This window comes from Crinia signifera, chromosome 9 (assembly GCF_055691185.1).
Source record: "Crinia signifera chromosome 9, ASM5569118v1, whole genome shotgun sequence".
Lineage (NCBI taxonomy): Eukaryota > Metazoa > Chordata > Amphibia > Anura > Myobatrachidae > Crinia > Crinia signifera.
In genome coordinates, this window is record NC_139225.1 from 152,799,505 (window position 1) to 152,816,657 (window position 17,153).

Here is a 17,153-nt window from a genome sequence, read left to right on the forward strand (position 1 = left end):
GGGGACCGGGCGGGCACCAATGGTTTGTTTTATTAATGTTGTCTATAGTGTTTTGTCCTCTGTTTTGGACAAAATTTAGTCTTGTTCTACACAGCCCTTCCTAGACGAGACACGGATTATTGCATTTTATTGTTATAAGGAACCTTATACTATATATGTATAGATTAATCTGTTGTGACCCGCACAATTTATCTCGCACATGACAGACTCCTACTCTAGATGTGTGTGTATTGTTCTCGTGATTGGAATCGTTATATAAAGTTAGAAAAAGTGTTTTTGAAGCTTCTCATTGCCATAGACTACTACTAGATATACGTGTGCAATTTATTGTTTGACCACTCTTATGCATTGTATGTACGTGTACTTTCACTGTATGCTGTCTCGTCACTTAAGCTTCAATAAAATACATTTGGAGAAAAAAGAATACACGTACACATACATATATATATATATATATATATATATATATATAACACCATACAAATACATCATTAAAATCAAATGAGCTCACCTGTCCGACACCGGCGCCAGACCCGGAAGGCTGCATGCTGGGATCATCCATCGCCATCCCCCCTCCGCGTCAGTCAGCGGCGCCGGGCTATGACATCTCGTGATCTAACAGACATGGTTGCTAAGCAACATAACCATACTATATAGAAATAACTAAAACAACAGGTGACATATAAATAAAAGACATTGTTGCTTTTGAGAGAAAGAGATAAACAGATGGAGCCTTCTTCAGCTAGCCTTCTCTGGATAGCCATGGTGAGCCCAGACCTATTGTTCTCAGATGCAGTACAATACATAGAACAATACAGTACAGATGGAGCCTTCTGCAGCTAGCCTTCTCTGGATAGCCATGGTGAGCCCAGGCCTATTGTTCTCAGCTGCAGTACAATACATAGAACAATACAGTAGGGGATTAGCATAGGATTAGGTCCGAAAGCTCTGGCTCATTTAGGGGCACATTTATCATGATCGCATTTACAATAGGATCTGGGCGGAATATTACCGCCCAGGATCGCATTGTAAAATGCGATCATATCGGGGGAATGTATCAATTTTAAGGGCACAGGGACAGGGCTCCAAAAAGAGCTTGTCCCTGCAAAGCCCTAGCCCAGAAGCCGGGGGGTCTGCGCATGCGCGGTTATGCGCTGGCCCCCGCGACCCCTCTTACCGCACTGCCTTGCTCCGGCAGTGCGATGTGTAGCCATAGGCTGCAATGGGCTATCACCATATCAGAATGGCGATAGCCCAGGGGTGTGAAGCCGGGCTGCCTGATGTTGATACATCGGGCAGCTTCACATCCCCCATAGAAACCTATGGGGGATGCGGCCGGCAGCGCTGCAGGGGGGGATCGCAGCAGGGATCGGAGATTCCTGCTGCAGTCCCCCTATGATACATTTAGGGGATACTTAATATTTGCGGCTAAACCCCGAATACGTGTGTTTTCGGGGATTTAGCCGCAAATATGGTTTGGTTTAATCCTATTGAAGGGCTGGATGAGGACGGCTCTATCTGTACAGTACTAGGAAAAGCAAAACAACAATACTACAAACTGCAGGATCCATTTGGGCTACAGGTGGATATTTGTAACATATATCATATAAATATTTATTTAGTATCAAATTACCGGATTAACATATAATTAACATAAAATATGTGTCCAACCATTAAGGGATATATTTCATACGGGGGTAATCCATGACAGGATGTTATATAAGTAACACTGTAGACCCAGATAGAGACCGAGATGATGATTGGATTTGGTTTTGCAGAGGAAAATATTTTAGTGATGCTGTAATTTCCCACACACACATATATGGGTATAGAGAGAGCGCAGACGTTCTGCATGGCTCCATACATGTGGCTTCCATGGGTACAAACATAACGCCACAGGTTACACCGCACTGCTGATTATTACATTACAGAATCACATGTATCCATCAGTAAGGAAGAACAGAGGCGGTATGTACTGCCACCTGGTGGCTAAATCAGGTAATACTGTCACTGTTTTATGAGTGTAGCAAAACTGCAGTGATCCGGAAAGCAAAGATTACCTGCAAATACATATATTCATCCATCCTAACATTTGTGTGCAACGCTGCGGGACACTGCGCGTGCTGTAGGTGCACGCCAAATTTGGGGGCGGCCTCACAGAAAGGGGGCGTGGCCTGTACTCGCGATGCTGCTGCAAGTCCACGCCCCCTTATTTGGCCCTGTGGGACATGCTCAGCAACTCCATGAGCTGCTGGCTATGCCCCCAGCCCCTCTTGCTGCAGGTATAGACGCTGTGCACATGCGCACAGCATCTAGTCACAGATGAAAGGGGGGGCTCTTAACTGACCCCCCGCCCCGAGAGGGATGCAGAACATCCTGAAAAACCGGGACATTCCCGCGATAAGCGGGACAGTTGGGGGCTATGTATATTAAGTATATAGACAGTTAACAGTTCAACATATAAAGGACAACATACAATAATGTAAGTAGACAAGTACAAAAGATCAACACATAAAAGATCACCAGGTCCAGGTTATTGGTCATTGACCAACATCAGTACAAACATGTAATACACTTATTATTTGGGGAATGGACTAATTCCCATGGGCAGGGCTGCTTATAGGGAATGGAGGGGGGACATGATGACGGCCCAGCAACTCAGAGGCATCCAAGCTCCATTAAGGAGAGATCAGATGGAGAATGTCCCAGGGCCCCTCTGTCAGGGGAATCCTTGCACCCAGGACCACCCAGTCCACTCTTTAGGCTGCATCTTCATCAGGATCACATCCAGGCTGTCGTAGCTGCATCGGCTCAGTGGGGCTACTTCATATGTGAGCAGAGATGCTATTGCTGAATCCTTGGAAGCAGCACCCCTAGCTCATAGCTGCCTACCCCCTGCATCCTGCAGGAGGCTCCTGTTTCACCATAAATCTCCTGCTGCCCTGCATTGTACTCCTAATCTCCCGGATTCTTCCTATTCTGCCAGGGGTGCCACTAAGGAGTTTCTTTTCAGAACAGTGATTTGCTGTAGCTGCTTAGCAAACCACAGCAAATAACCCATACTTAACACATTATACTGTGGTTACATATTCTAAACCATGGTGGAATATCTTTAATTAGCCGACTCCAAAGCTCACCATTCCTATATTTTTGGAATTGTTAGTCGACGTGTGTCGTCAGGTACTATTGTGCGCTTTTACATCCATGTTTTTCTATATAAATATTCAATAGTGTGTAAAGTGTAGGGACTCATTCCAAGCATGGTTTTGAGAACATCTTTATATTGACCTACACTATTACAAAGGTAACAGGCCCATTCTACGTGCTTTCTGTGTGCATCATACTATCTCACCCAGTGCTGATTGCCTGTATACATAGGCATTCACATACATGTATTCGCTTATCTCTATATGCACACACATATACACATACAAGGAAAGAGAATAGCAGTTTTTTGTTAATCGGATGGAGTTTTTGGCTCTCCCAGAGAAACAAAAATACTGGCGCTTAATCAATAGTGGTTAGTTGAATTATCAAGGAATTATTAGAGGATGGATAATTTCCAATTAGCTGCAGCAGGTATCAGATGAGGTCACCCGAGCTCATCAAAAAAAGACAGAAATTGCAACAAAGTGATACTAAGCGCTGCTAATTGAGATAAAATGTATCTGCTGAGAGAATAAGATTTGGACACACTGCTTAAATTTATATCAATTTCTTTATAAAGGTAAAAATAGAATAATTAAACAATCACATACATAATAATAATAATTAGTACAGTACAATAATATAAAAATTATAATCAAAAAAGGTACATAGTAATAAGAGATATATTGAATAAAACAGAATATGGTATTCAGAGTATGAGGTCTCCAGTAATTTGAGAAATAATATTGGTATTAATAATACATGGCTTTTGCATAAAGTTCGTGTTCTACACGGCAGCACTTACATCGTCTTCTGCACTGGAAGTGCTGTCGGCTCACAAAGCCGCTCAGCACCGACACCGTGCACTGCCCGTCTACACTACTCCCCGCATCGGAAGTGCTGTCGGCTCATCATACCCGCCAGCACGGACACCGTGCAATACCCGCTTCAACATCACGGGTAAATCCAGAACCTGCGCAGCTGTAATATACCACTGGCTTTCTCCCATCATAAGCCGTCCTGGCTGCCTAATTACCAGCGCATCAATGAAACTGGATACCGCATATATTAGGTGAGCCTATTACCATCTTTTTATCTTTTTTGCTCCCTAAAACGTCATTTTGGAATATGTACTATTGATGCGTGCCTTGCCCTCAAACTGCCTCCGAAAGTTATTTGCGTGTCTATTACATGCTAAAAGGACTGTCTCTTTTCAATATTAGTGGTCCACCATCTGCCATTATTCCTAACCGTGTAGAACACAAACTTTATTCAAAAGTCTTGTATTATTAATACCAATATTATTTCTCACATTACTGGAGACCTCATACTCTGAATACCATATTCTGTTTTATTCAATAACTCTCTTATTACTATGTACCTTTTTTGATTATAATTTTTATATTATTGTACTGTACTAATTATTATTATTATGTATGTGATTGTTTAATTATTCTATTTTTACCTTTATAAAGAAATTGATATAAATTTAAGCAGTGTGTCCAAATCTTATTCACTCAGCAGATACATTTTATCTCAATTAGCAGCGCTTAGTATCACTTTGTTGCAACATATACACATACGTCCTTTTGCATAGCAATGTTCATTGTAAAAATTTTAATAAAGTTAATACCAAATATCAGTTATGCTGTGTACACACGGGGGAGATAGGTGCTATAATCGCTGGGAATATGGTCGCAGGCGACCATATTGCCAGTGATTGGGAGTGTGCCCCGGCGATAAATCTCCGGGTGCGCGCTCCCGTTTTCTGCCCCATTGTAATCGCTGGTCGCAGGAGCTTGCTCCTGCGACCAGCTAATTACCTCTGCGGCACCCCCAGCAGAGGTTCGTTTTCAACAGCGACCATCTCTGGTCGCTTGTTGAAAAAGAGACACTGAGGAATATATTGCTCAGCAATATATTGCAAGCAATATATTGCTAGCAATATATCTCCCCCGTGTGTACGCACCTTTACACAACCAATCACAGTGTAGCATAGTAGATATATAGATGTGCTGTTATTTGCTGTGCCATTGCCAATATGAGAGCGCAAGCTAGTGGAAATCCTGGACAGGCGGGTGGGGCGGGCCGCGCCCTACATACCAAATAGCACCAAATGCGCAGTCTATGCGGAGGCCTGCTGCAATGAATGTGAAGGATCATCCGATGCGGTAAGTAGCAAATGAAAACATTACACATGAGTCAAGAAATACAGTATAGCATGAGAATGACAGCAGACGTGTTGCTCAATAATAAACCTGTGTGTGCGTGTGTGTGTGTCTGTGTGTATGTGTTATAATATAATGTACAGTGTAGGTGAAGTCAATGTGAAAAAATGTTGTGTGCAAAGGTGAGAATGGTTTAAAGTCATATTCATTTAAATGTGAGGACCTGAGAGGTAATGAATGTTGATTTTGCATGAAGGAATGTTTTTAAATTGACATTTTAATGTTAGATTTCTGCTTATATTTGTAACTTTTCAAACTTCAATCAAATTAAACTGTTAGGTGCCATCTCTACGGCGTCTCTGGTGTCCGTCCGGCCTCCAGGAGACATGTCGCGTCGGCTTCTAGACAGCCGCGATTGCGCACCGCTGTCAGACAGGATGTGTCTCCTCCATGAGCACCTCCTCTCCCACAGCGGTTGCCTAGGTGATGGGGACGCCAGGCAGCTGCAGGGAGTGTTGATTAGCACACCTGAGGCAGCATCCAGCTGCTTGCTATCTGTAATCAGGGGCGGACACTCTGCAGCAGGTGGCTGGGAAGTCTTTATAGTTGTTTCATTTGGGCTGCCCCGGCGCCGGATATAGAGTTCTGTGGAGACTCTGCTCTTGCTTTGTCGCAGTATCTGGTCCCTGTCTTTAACCCTGTGTTGCCTGAACACCAGAGGGCGTTCCTGTACTACCCCCTGGTTATCATCCTCCTCTTCTGCTATTGCAAGTATCACCTAGCTTCTTTTGCAGTTTAGTGTTGGAGAGTATTAGCCGTTATAGTGTGTCATCAGTAGTCAGCCCTACTGGTGCCTCTGTGGAGGTTATAGTGTCAGGCCACACATGCTGTGCTTGTATATACTTCTGTTATTCCGTGTCAGTCTGTGTGTATTCTTTAAGTACTCAGTTCTGTTTCTAGTATACATCTTAGTCTTGTCTTGTCAAGTCCACTCCTGTTTAGCATTTGGTATTCATTGGCTCACGCTTCCAGGCTTCATTATTATGTCCTAGTCCTGGTCCTGTGCTTGCATATTTTATGTGCCTTCATGTTACTTATCTGTGATAGGTTAGATTTCTATAGGCAGTGTAGATCCATCTGCTACCAGTAGCTGCTCCGTTCCCTTGGAGTCAAGTTTGCACTGCCACTTGTCGACATAAGTCCTGGTGGCATACTAGTAACCGGTAGACACATTAAGTCTTAAGGGAAAAGGGATGTTATAGGCACGAAGGCTCGCTGGTGTGCTCTACGGACTTGGGTCTGGGGGTTCTGGGTGGCTACCCAGAAGACGTCCAGAGGTTCAGCTCCTGGGAGTCCATTCTGCCTGTTCGCCTGAAGACTCCATCCACCTGTCCTAATTCTCCTCTGCTGGAAGTATCTCTTGAGGACTTATCTGGATCCATTACTCCCTCCTGGTGAGCATAACAGAAACATCACTGAATGCGACGCAAGACATCGCAGACGGCAGAAAATGGACACACTGGAGGAAGAAGAGGCAGAAGTTCCCCCTCCCCAGTCCAACACCACTCCCCAAATCACCCACCCTCCCCAATCGCATTCCCTTCCCCCCAATCTGACCATTCTCAATCCCTAAGCCTATCATGGCCACCTCCTCCAAGCCCCCTTACCCAGCAACCCTACCATTCCCCAGCCCAATCCCCAACCTCATCCTGGACACCACTCCTCAAAGTCCCTCAATGCTGCCCCAGGCATTCCAGATATTCACCATGGAAGATGATCACAATCATAAGTAGTATACAGTATATTAGTAATGTACTACTGCAATGTTCTCCTCACCGGCCTTGCTCCCTCCCAGCTGGCTCCCCTCCAATCTGTCCTTAAGTCTGCAGCCAGGCTTATCTTCCTCTCCTGCTGGTCCACTTTAGCCACTACCCTTCAACAAAACCTGCACTGGCTCCCATTCCCCTACAGAATCCTCTTAAATTGCCTCAAACTCACATACAGGGTCATCTCTAATCGGCTGATGTTCCTATAATCATTTACCTTGTACTCGTCCTGTATTGTCTTCAACTATAAGTCACTATTTTCCTGTTTTGATTATGTGAAATTGGGCGTTGCAGAACCCTTGTGGCGCCATATAAATAAAGGATAATAATCTCTAATTCCATTGCTCCATATATCTGCAACCCCATCTCCATTCATACTCCCTCCCGCCCTCTACGGTCGGCTGACGACTGTCGTATCTCCTCCACCCTGATTACTGCTTCCTACACCAGAGTTCAGGACTTTACTTGTGCTGCACCCCTTCAGTGGAACGCACTCCCTCACTCCATTATGGGGGACATGGCTGCCGGCAGGACAGGGGGGATCGCAGCAGGTTCCGGAGATATCAGCTACAGTCCTGCCTACAGCCCCAGGGTGCTAGAAGATCTGGTGCCGGCCCTGCTGATTATTAGCTAATACCAGTGCTGGCCCCGCTGTCAGTGATTACCAGTGTGTCTAAGAGCCCATCTACACATGCACACCCAAAAAAGGGACAGGACTTCATGGATTTGGGTTTGGTCTTATGGGAGCCCCCAGCTTGCATCACTATAAGGGTGTGGCTGCACGACAAGCCCACTCAGTTACATCTCTTGGCGTGTCCAGCATCCCTGGAGATGTGGAAATGCCCCAGGAGACCAGTATCCACTGTTGGCTTCTTCTCAGAAACAGGAGGCAGCTGCTGCAGTCTAATGCAACACTTCAGCATTTGGCTTCTGTCACTGCGGAGGAGCCAGCATCTTGGACTGATCCCGCACACCCTCTTGAGGAATTTATGTAATTATAGCTGTAGATCTTGTGAAGTTTCTGTTTGGTCCTTTAAACCAAGAAGATGATGAATGAGTGTATAAGGAAGCACTAAACCCAACATTTACACTTCCAGATATGGACCATGACCGTAGAGCAGATTGTTTACTTTTATTCTGTCAGTTCCACAGCCGCTGTGATGGTGCAGGCTCTAATTATAACTGTACAGGCCAACAATCATTTACAGATGAAGGAATACACTGTAGTTTTAGTTATACGTTAATCTCACTGACACACAGACGATGGAGGGGATGTTATCAACCTGCGGGAGCGCGCATCGGCCGTCATGCAAGGCATACAGACTTAGCGATATAATGGGCGATATTGCTCATTATATCACTCAGTGTGTACGGGGCTTAACTCTTTTAGCACATGTTACATCTGCCCCACCTGCAGTGCAGCACAGGTTTTCCCAATTGCTTGTTTTGTTTGCTTTACTTACAATAATGAATCAGGCACATAACAGAACGGATAGTACAGAAGAGGCTGCAAACACATTACATTTATTTTATTGACAGATTAAGCACAGAAATACATAAATCTACTAATGTAATGCCAACACACAGCATGTGGTATTATTTCCATATAAGAAAAGAAAAGCAATCTGCGCTTGTATATGGATGAAGCAGCTTAGTTAATAATATATCATGTGGTGTCATTTGAAAACAAAGCGCTGGGTTATTATTATAATCTTCCTGGTATAATCATGTATGAGTATGGAGATTGTAGTTATATATCTAGTGATTAGTACAAGGCCATTCTTGTTTCTGGCAAATAAATCAGTCACTAATTGTGTCACCTGCTGCATCTGCTCCTGCAGCACCCTCCTGCTACCTGCAGCCACTAGTACTGTCTGATTACTGATGCTGCCTCTCCTCCTGCAGCACCCTCCTGCTACCTGCAGCCACTATTACTGTCTGATTACTGATGCTGCATCTCCTCGTGCAGCACCCTCCTGCTACCTGCAGCCACTATTACTGTCTGATTATTCACTGATGCTGCAGCTCTTCCTGCAGCACCCTCCTGCTATCTGCAGCCACTATTGCTGTCTGATTACTGATGCTGCCTCTCCTCCTGCAGCACCCTCCTGCTACCTGCAGCCACTATTACTGTCTGATTACTGATGCTGGCTCTCCTCCTGCAGCACCCTCCTGCTACCTGCAGCCACTATTACTGTCTGATTACTGATGCTGCCTCTCCTCCTGCTACCTGCAGCCACTATTACTGTCTGATTACTGATGCTGCCTCTCCTCCTGCAGCACCCGCCTGCTACCTGCATCCACTATTACTGTCTGATTACTGATGCTGCATTTCCTCCTGCAGCATCCTCCTGCTACCTACAGTCACTATTACGGTCTGATTTAGAAATGGGTAGCTCACAAGTGACCCGGCTTGAAGAGACGGTTCTTCTAAATGAGCCTAGAGATGTGAAGAATGAGCGGCGGTTCCTGGAGCGAGACTGTTCTGTACTGAAAGGGGTTGGAAAGAACGGTTTTGCTCCAGGAACCACTGCTCACCGCTCACTGTTAAGTTCACTGAGAAAGTGGCATGTGATTTAATAGTTAGCAGCGGTTCAGGAGCGAGACGGTTCTTTCCAATCCCTGTCAGTAGAGAATCATACTACCAATATTAACATAAATAATGAGCCAGTGAGCCATTTCAAAGAACTGGTTCTTTTCAGTGAGCTGAACCGGTCAAAACTACTCACGGGAAAGAGCAGAGTTGCCCATCTCTAGTCTGATTATTCACTGATGCTGCATCTCCTCCTGCTACCTGCAGCCACTACTACTATCTGATAACTGATGCTGTGGCCCCCTCCTGCAGAACCTTTCTGTTGCCTGTAGCCTCTATTACTGCCTGATGATGTGTCTCCTCCTGCAGAACCTTCCTGCTGCCTGTAGCCAATAATACTGTCTGGTCTTGTGTCTCCTCCTGCGTAACCTTCCTGCTACCTGTAGCCACTATTACTGTCTTGTCTTGTGTCTCCTCCTGCAGAACCTTCCTGCTGCCTGTAGCCACTATTACTGTCTGGTCTTTGTCTCCTCCTGCAGAACCTTCCTGCTGCTTGTAGCCACTATTAATGTCTGGTCTTGTGTCTCCTCCTGCAAAACCTTCCTGCTGTCTGTAGCCACTATTAATGTCTGGTGTTGTGTCTTCTCCTGCAAAACCTTCCTGCTGTCTGTAGCCACTATTAATGTCTGGTGTTGTGTCTTCTCCTGCAAAACCTTCCTGCTGTCTGTAGCCACTATTACTGTCCGGTCTTGTGTCTCCTCCTGCAGAACCTTTCTGCTGCCTGTACCCACTATTACTGTCCAGTCTTGTGTCTCCTCCTGCAGAACCTTCCTGCTGCCTGTAACCACTATTACTGTCCGGTCTTGTGTCTCCTCATGCAGAACCTTCCTGCTGCTTGTAGCCACTATTACTGTCTGGTCTTGTGTCTCCTCCTGCAGAACCTTCCTGCTGCTTGTAGCCACTATTACTGCCTGATGCTGTCTCCTCCTGCAGAACCTTTCTGCTGCCTGTACCCACTATTACTGTCCGGTCTTGTGTCTCATCCTGCAGAACCTTCCTGCTGCCTGTAGCCACTATTACTGTCTGGTCTTGTGTCTCATCCTGCAGAACCTTCCTGCTGCTTGTAGCCACTATTACTGTCTGGTGTTGTGTCTTCTCCTGCAGAACCTTCCTGCTGCTTGTAGCCACAATTAGTGTCTTGTAAAGTTAGTGAAGCCCCGTGAAGTTAGTGCACTGTCCTTAGTTCAGCTTTGTGTAGCCCCAATTTATAACGCTGTCCACTTATGGGTCCTGGTTCAAGTATCCATGTACAGAGGTTTACTCTCTTCCACAGCCCACAATGGGAAAAAAGAAGTGGGGGTGCTGTAGCGAAATGCGTAAGCCTAAGGCTACAGCACCCCCACTTCTTCCTTCCCATTGTGGACTGTGGAAGAGAGTAAACCTCTTTACATGGATACCTGTACCAGGACCTATAAGGGCTATTTCACATGCTCCGGCTCCTGCCGGGCAGCGAAACCCCACACGGCCAGGAAGCCATGCCGCACACAGCAGTTTACAATGGTGGGGATGGCCATAGACCCACAGCCATCCCTTCCAGTGGTGGGATCCGGCTGCAACCGGGTGGCCGGGCAGTGGCCGCCCCGTGTGAATGGACACAATTGTGTCCATTATTAACTACAGTGTGCGGCACGGCTTTTCGCCGTACGGGGTTTTGCCGCACGGTAGGAGCCGGAGTGTGTATAATAGCCCTAAGTGGACAGCGTTATAAATTGGGGCTACACAAGGCTGAACTAAGAACAGTGCATGAACTTCACGGGGAACACTTCAATTGCGGCACGCAGCAGTGGCAGCTATCCCAGATATGTGAGTTCACCAACTGTGCCCCCCCCCCCAATCACTTGCCCATTGGAGTCCAATAGGAACAGGATCCTTACAAAGAAGGACTAGTGGGGTGCTTCTCCCTCATCCTCACCCAATTAAAGGGGTGATATAAATTAAGGCTTGCACCATCTTACACCAATCGAAGCTTCACTTGATGCATTATGTTTTATACTCATTCTTTTTAATTTGATTCTTTTAATTCATTTTAACAGTTAATACATTTTTTAATTAAACTGTGTTATTTCCTTCCCCAAAAGTGCAGTTTAAAATCTGTTTTGTTCTCAGGGATTCAGCTGCAAATATTGGATGATAAATGGGTCCCTAGCAGAGGCATTCTCCATCTCAGAACTCAAGGCACACGAACGAGTGTCGGTTCTAGGGATATTCAGGCTTCAGTGCAGATCGTTATGTCAAAATAACTGAAGTACTAATTAAGGGGCCCCTTTATCATGGTTGCATATTCAATGTGATCAGGGTGCAATATTACTTAGCACAGGCAGGGCCAGGGGTTCCTAAAGGTAGCCTGCCCCTGTGATGTGATCAGTGAGCTGCTGATTGGTCTGCATATGCTTGGTCAAAAATGACGACTTCCAGGGGGATCCTCTGCCCGGCCAGCTATGTGGTGTAGGCTTTCATATGGCGGTAGCTGTGGGGGCTAATATTGAGAATGCATCACATTTCGGATATTGGTAAATCGGGAAGCACTGCATCCATCATAGAAACCTATGGGGGGGGGGGGTGCAGTTGTGGGTGGTAATGCATGGATCGCAGCAAATATATCCAATACCTGCTGCCGTCCCTCCTTCATATATTTAGGGCTGGGTTGCCTACCTGACCGTCTCCTTCAGGGAGAACATGCTCTGTTCCTGGACTTCCCTGGTAATGTAGGATTGCCATCACCTGTGGGGAGCTAGGTAATTGATAAGAAAGGTGTTACCACAGGTGCTGGCAATCATACATTACCAGGGAGGTCCAGGAGCAGAGCATTTTCTCCCTCATGGAGAGGGTCAGGTAGGCAACTCTGATTTAGAGGATTTGTTTGAGCCCCCGGCACTTCCCCACATCTGTATCCCTGCAGGATGGGAAATATCCTGATTGCTGGCAGAAAATGATGAATACTTGGCTTATACTATAAGGAGCGTTATACACAGTTGTAAAATGGACCATGAAAAAGCCGCTGAGGGCAGCGAAACGCGTAGGTGCACAAAAGTGACCTAAGATCACCCTACAGATTTGTGACAGCGGTATCTGAATCCCTTTCTGGACTCCACACAATCACTACCCAGGAAACAACCATCTCCAGTGGGACATTTGCCTCTCGCAGACACAGCCACCCCCGCCAGCAGGAGAAGCACTTCCACCCAATCCGAGGCACAAGCAATATTTTGGAGGTACGCCACCCCCTAAAAACAGCCCGGCAACATCAGTGAAGGTATCCCAGCACTTCCCATCAGCGGGTGCAATTGTAACATCTGGCTGACCATTCATCATCTCCTGAGAGAGACCCATTCCTCAGACCAAGTGAATTGCCCCCCCCCCACTTTTCTCTGAGGCTCAACTCTTTTCCCTGGAAATCTCTCTCCATCCAGGGACAACAAAAAGGCTTGTGGAACTACCCCAATCCATTCCAAAAACGGATTACAAACTAAGGATTCCGATTAGAAAAACCATAACGGACCGGACGTTCACAAATCTAAGGTGACTATATCAACATAAGTGTCATTTTTTTGTTCTTGTTTTTATTTTATATTTTATATCCAAGTATATTTTACAATAAAGTGTAACGCTTTTTCACCATACACCTGACCTTTTAAATTGTTATTTTCAAAAAAACATTATCCATAGCGCAGTTGACCACTTTCTTTTTTTCTGTATATTGTATTGGGGCTGAATCCCCCTTTTCTAGATTGCTGCTTATTAAGCCAAGCACACCCATACAGAAGCGCCTTTAGCGGATATTCTATATCCCTCCTTTTCTAGTTGTAAAATGAGTTCTGATTGGACAGCACAGCTGCATCTCCAGCTTCTATCTATCTACTAAAGCTTTTAAGAAAGAATCTGATGGGAACATCCCCTCGTTTCAGTGTAACATTTTATAGGATGCTATAGAGCAGGCATGTCCAAACTATGGCCCTCCAGCTCTTGTGAAACTACAAGTCCCAGCATGCCTTGCAACAGATGTGCTATTAAGGAATGCTAAAACTCTGGCAATGCATGCTGGGATGTTTAGTGTCACAACAGCTGGAGGGCCACAGTTTGGCCATGCCTGCTATAGAGAAATGATAGACGGAATCTGGTACCTGTTGGCAACTTCACCTCTTTTCATTTTTAGAATTATTAGTAAATGTACCCATAAGAGTCTGACACTACAGTCCTTTCTCCCACTGGCAGACTTGTATCACACAAACTGCTGGGTTGTCAGGACCCTCCCATGTGTATGAACAGGAAGCTCAGAGAGATGAGCACTGACAGCACTGCTGCCCCAGGCTCTGACACACTGACAGCACTGCTGCTCTGGGCTCTGACGCACTGACAGCACTTTTAGGCGCTCCTTTAAAACTCTTCTCCCAATGTATCACTGAGGGTTGCTCATGTAACATGCAAGAAGAGAAACAACAATACAGTGTAATAACGTTAAGACACTAAATTATACTGTGAGGTCACTTTAAGGTAGGAATCGTACCCTCTTGATTGTCCACTAGGTAGTAGACAAAAGTCGCTTTTTGTTAATAAGTCTGGAAAAATAGTTCCTCAGGTGGATCCGTCAGATTTATCCTTGGGTATTCACCATGTAAAACATTGAACAGAATATCTCCAATGGTGAAATACCGTTTTATTTTGCATAAATCCAGTTAAAAAGAAGTACAATGTACATAAAATGGGTATAAAAGGTGGACTCTCACCAGAACATTTTGTCCACAAAAGTAGACATAAACAGCTTAGATGGTAACCACAGGCGTCCCTGGATGCTGGTAGATGTATGAAGTCCTGGAGGTCCGTCCACAGTTTATCAGCCCCTTCCGCCAACGCGTTTCAGACACAATGTCCTTTATCAAGGCATAGAGACCTTATCCCATGTCTGGGTATTTATACCCAAACATTTCAATTACACAAACAAACCTATTTCCAGACATAGATTATTAGCTTCTATTATATCCTATACATTCTAATACATATCGCCGGATTTCTTCTCCTGTTTTTACAGGAGATCTCTTCACTCTTTGGCGCCAGCTCACCGGAGCTCAGTGCTTGTAGCCGGAACTTCCTTGCGTTCCAACGGATACCGGAAGTCGGAAGCCGCGTGCGTTCCACCGCTACTTCCTGTGTAGCACCGGTGCGCTGTTTGCAATGGTTCTGATGTTAATTTCCTTATTCATTGGTTCCGCATGTTCTCATTCACATTGCGTCCCCATGATATCAATATTCTATATGCTTTGCGTTCCAGCGCCATTTTGGGAAGTGAATTTCATTGGTGATGTGTATTCCACCAATCCAATATTATACATGGAGAGAAAAAACGTACATTAGTTTCAATGAATCATAAATATACATAGTAAAGGGGAACAAATTCATAAATATATATAAATATAAATATAAATATATAATATATAAAAAGGAGAGAGTAAAAACATATATAAAAACTAATATGAAAATTTATAAAAATTCATAAAAACCACTTAAATTCAAAATCTTTATTTAACCCGTTTGGTGTTAGTGTTTTGTACTGATAGATCATACTCATCTCGCATTTAGCTAGTTTGGTGGCAATATTCCCTCCCCTTTCTCCCGCACTGATCTTTTTGAGGGCTGCAAAGTTTTTTATACATTTGGGGGTCACAATCATGTTCTTCCTTAAAATGTAAGGAGAGCGCATGTACTTCAAGTCCCTTCTTAATATTTCGTATGTGTTCCCCCACCCTAATTTTTAGGGATCTGCTAGTGCGGCCAATATAAAACTTCCGTTTCTCACCATTAAAACGGGTAGATTCTCCCTATCCTTTTTTAGGAAAAAGAAGGGGGAACTTCGACCACCATTTCAAACAAAACGGAGGGGAAAGAGAGGAGGTCTAATTAAACATAAAGAAAGAATTAAACAAAAAAGGAAAGATAAACGTAGAACTAATCGACAGGCCCCACTAACTAATGAAGAGTCTGAGGAACCAAAAACAGAAAAGGTGAAAATCTTTAATTTAAGTGACCATCTTCTCTTGAAGGAGGAACGGTCACTCTTAGAGAAAGGGCTACATTTTTGCCCGGCTATTGGAGTCAATCAATTCGATATATTTGTAGACGTCCCAAAAATTTTGAGAAAGTTAGCATTGAAAAAATATTTTGAACAAAGAAAAGGTGGAAACAGACATTCAGGAAGAATCAAAAACTCCCTTTAGACCTAAATCAACCTTTTACCCCGCCCATCTAAAGGGGTGCTTTATTGATACCTTTGGGAGTCTGGTTGTGGAGGATCTCCAAAAACTAGGTGAGAAACCAGACAAGAAAAAAACGAATCTCTCTCAAAAAGAAAGGTTGGCCATCAAAACATTAGTAGAAAAAGAAAACCTCATAATTAAACCAGCGGATAAGGGGGGGGGGGGGGGGGGGGGGATAGTCGTTTTTAGTAAAGTTGACTATGAATCCGAAATTTACAGACAATTGGCTGAACAAGACACATATAGAAAAATGAGGGGAGATCCCACAAAGAAAATGTCTTTGGCAATGAAAAACATCCTTGACAAATTCCATAAAAAAGGAGTGTTGTCAGATAAAGAATATAAGTTTTTAAATGTGGAGGACCCCATTGTCCCCACTATTTATATATTGCCAAAGTTCACAAGAATACCACTAAACCACCAGGGAGACCGATTATTTCGGGGGTGGAATCCTTGACAGCCAATGTGTCACTCTATATCAGGGGTGGCCAACCAGTCAGAGGTAAAGAGCCGAAAAATATCCGTAGTCAAGTTAAAGAGCCAACATACGTGCACCGAAGGCACGCGTGCCCAAAAAAGGGGCGTGGTCTATTTGGAAGTAGGCCAAGCCCCATTTTTGTGTCTATGCCAAGCCAGATCCACACAAAAAAACACTGAAACAAGCCAAATCCACATAAAATACACTGAGACTTGCCAGATCCACAATAAAAGACAGTCCACATGAAAAAAGCGATCAGCGGGATGCAGCGAGTAGTTAGAGAAGCAGGGGGAGCGGGCCTGCCACCTATGGAACTGACAGCTCCTCGGTTAGGAGCTCTGTGCAGAGAGGAGTGGCACCAGGGTAAGAACCCGGCTACTTCCTAGTCATAGTCACTCTGGGACAAACGTCCTGTTCCTTACACAGTGCAAGGGCAGCATATCGGTTCACTAGGAACCAGTGACATAACTGCAAGGGCAGCATATCTATTCAGCAGGATAGCTCTCCCCCGCAGCCGCTCACTACCACTTGCTCCCCCCCCCTCCCCTCCGCTGCCCTCCGCTGCCCTCCGCTGCGGCATGGACTTAAGAGGCAGAGGAATACTTACCATTCAACGGCGTCCTCCAGGCCCGCGATCGCGTCCTCTCCTTCTGTCATGCGGCAGCACCTCCCACCTCTCATAAGCGTTATGAC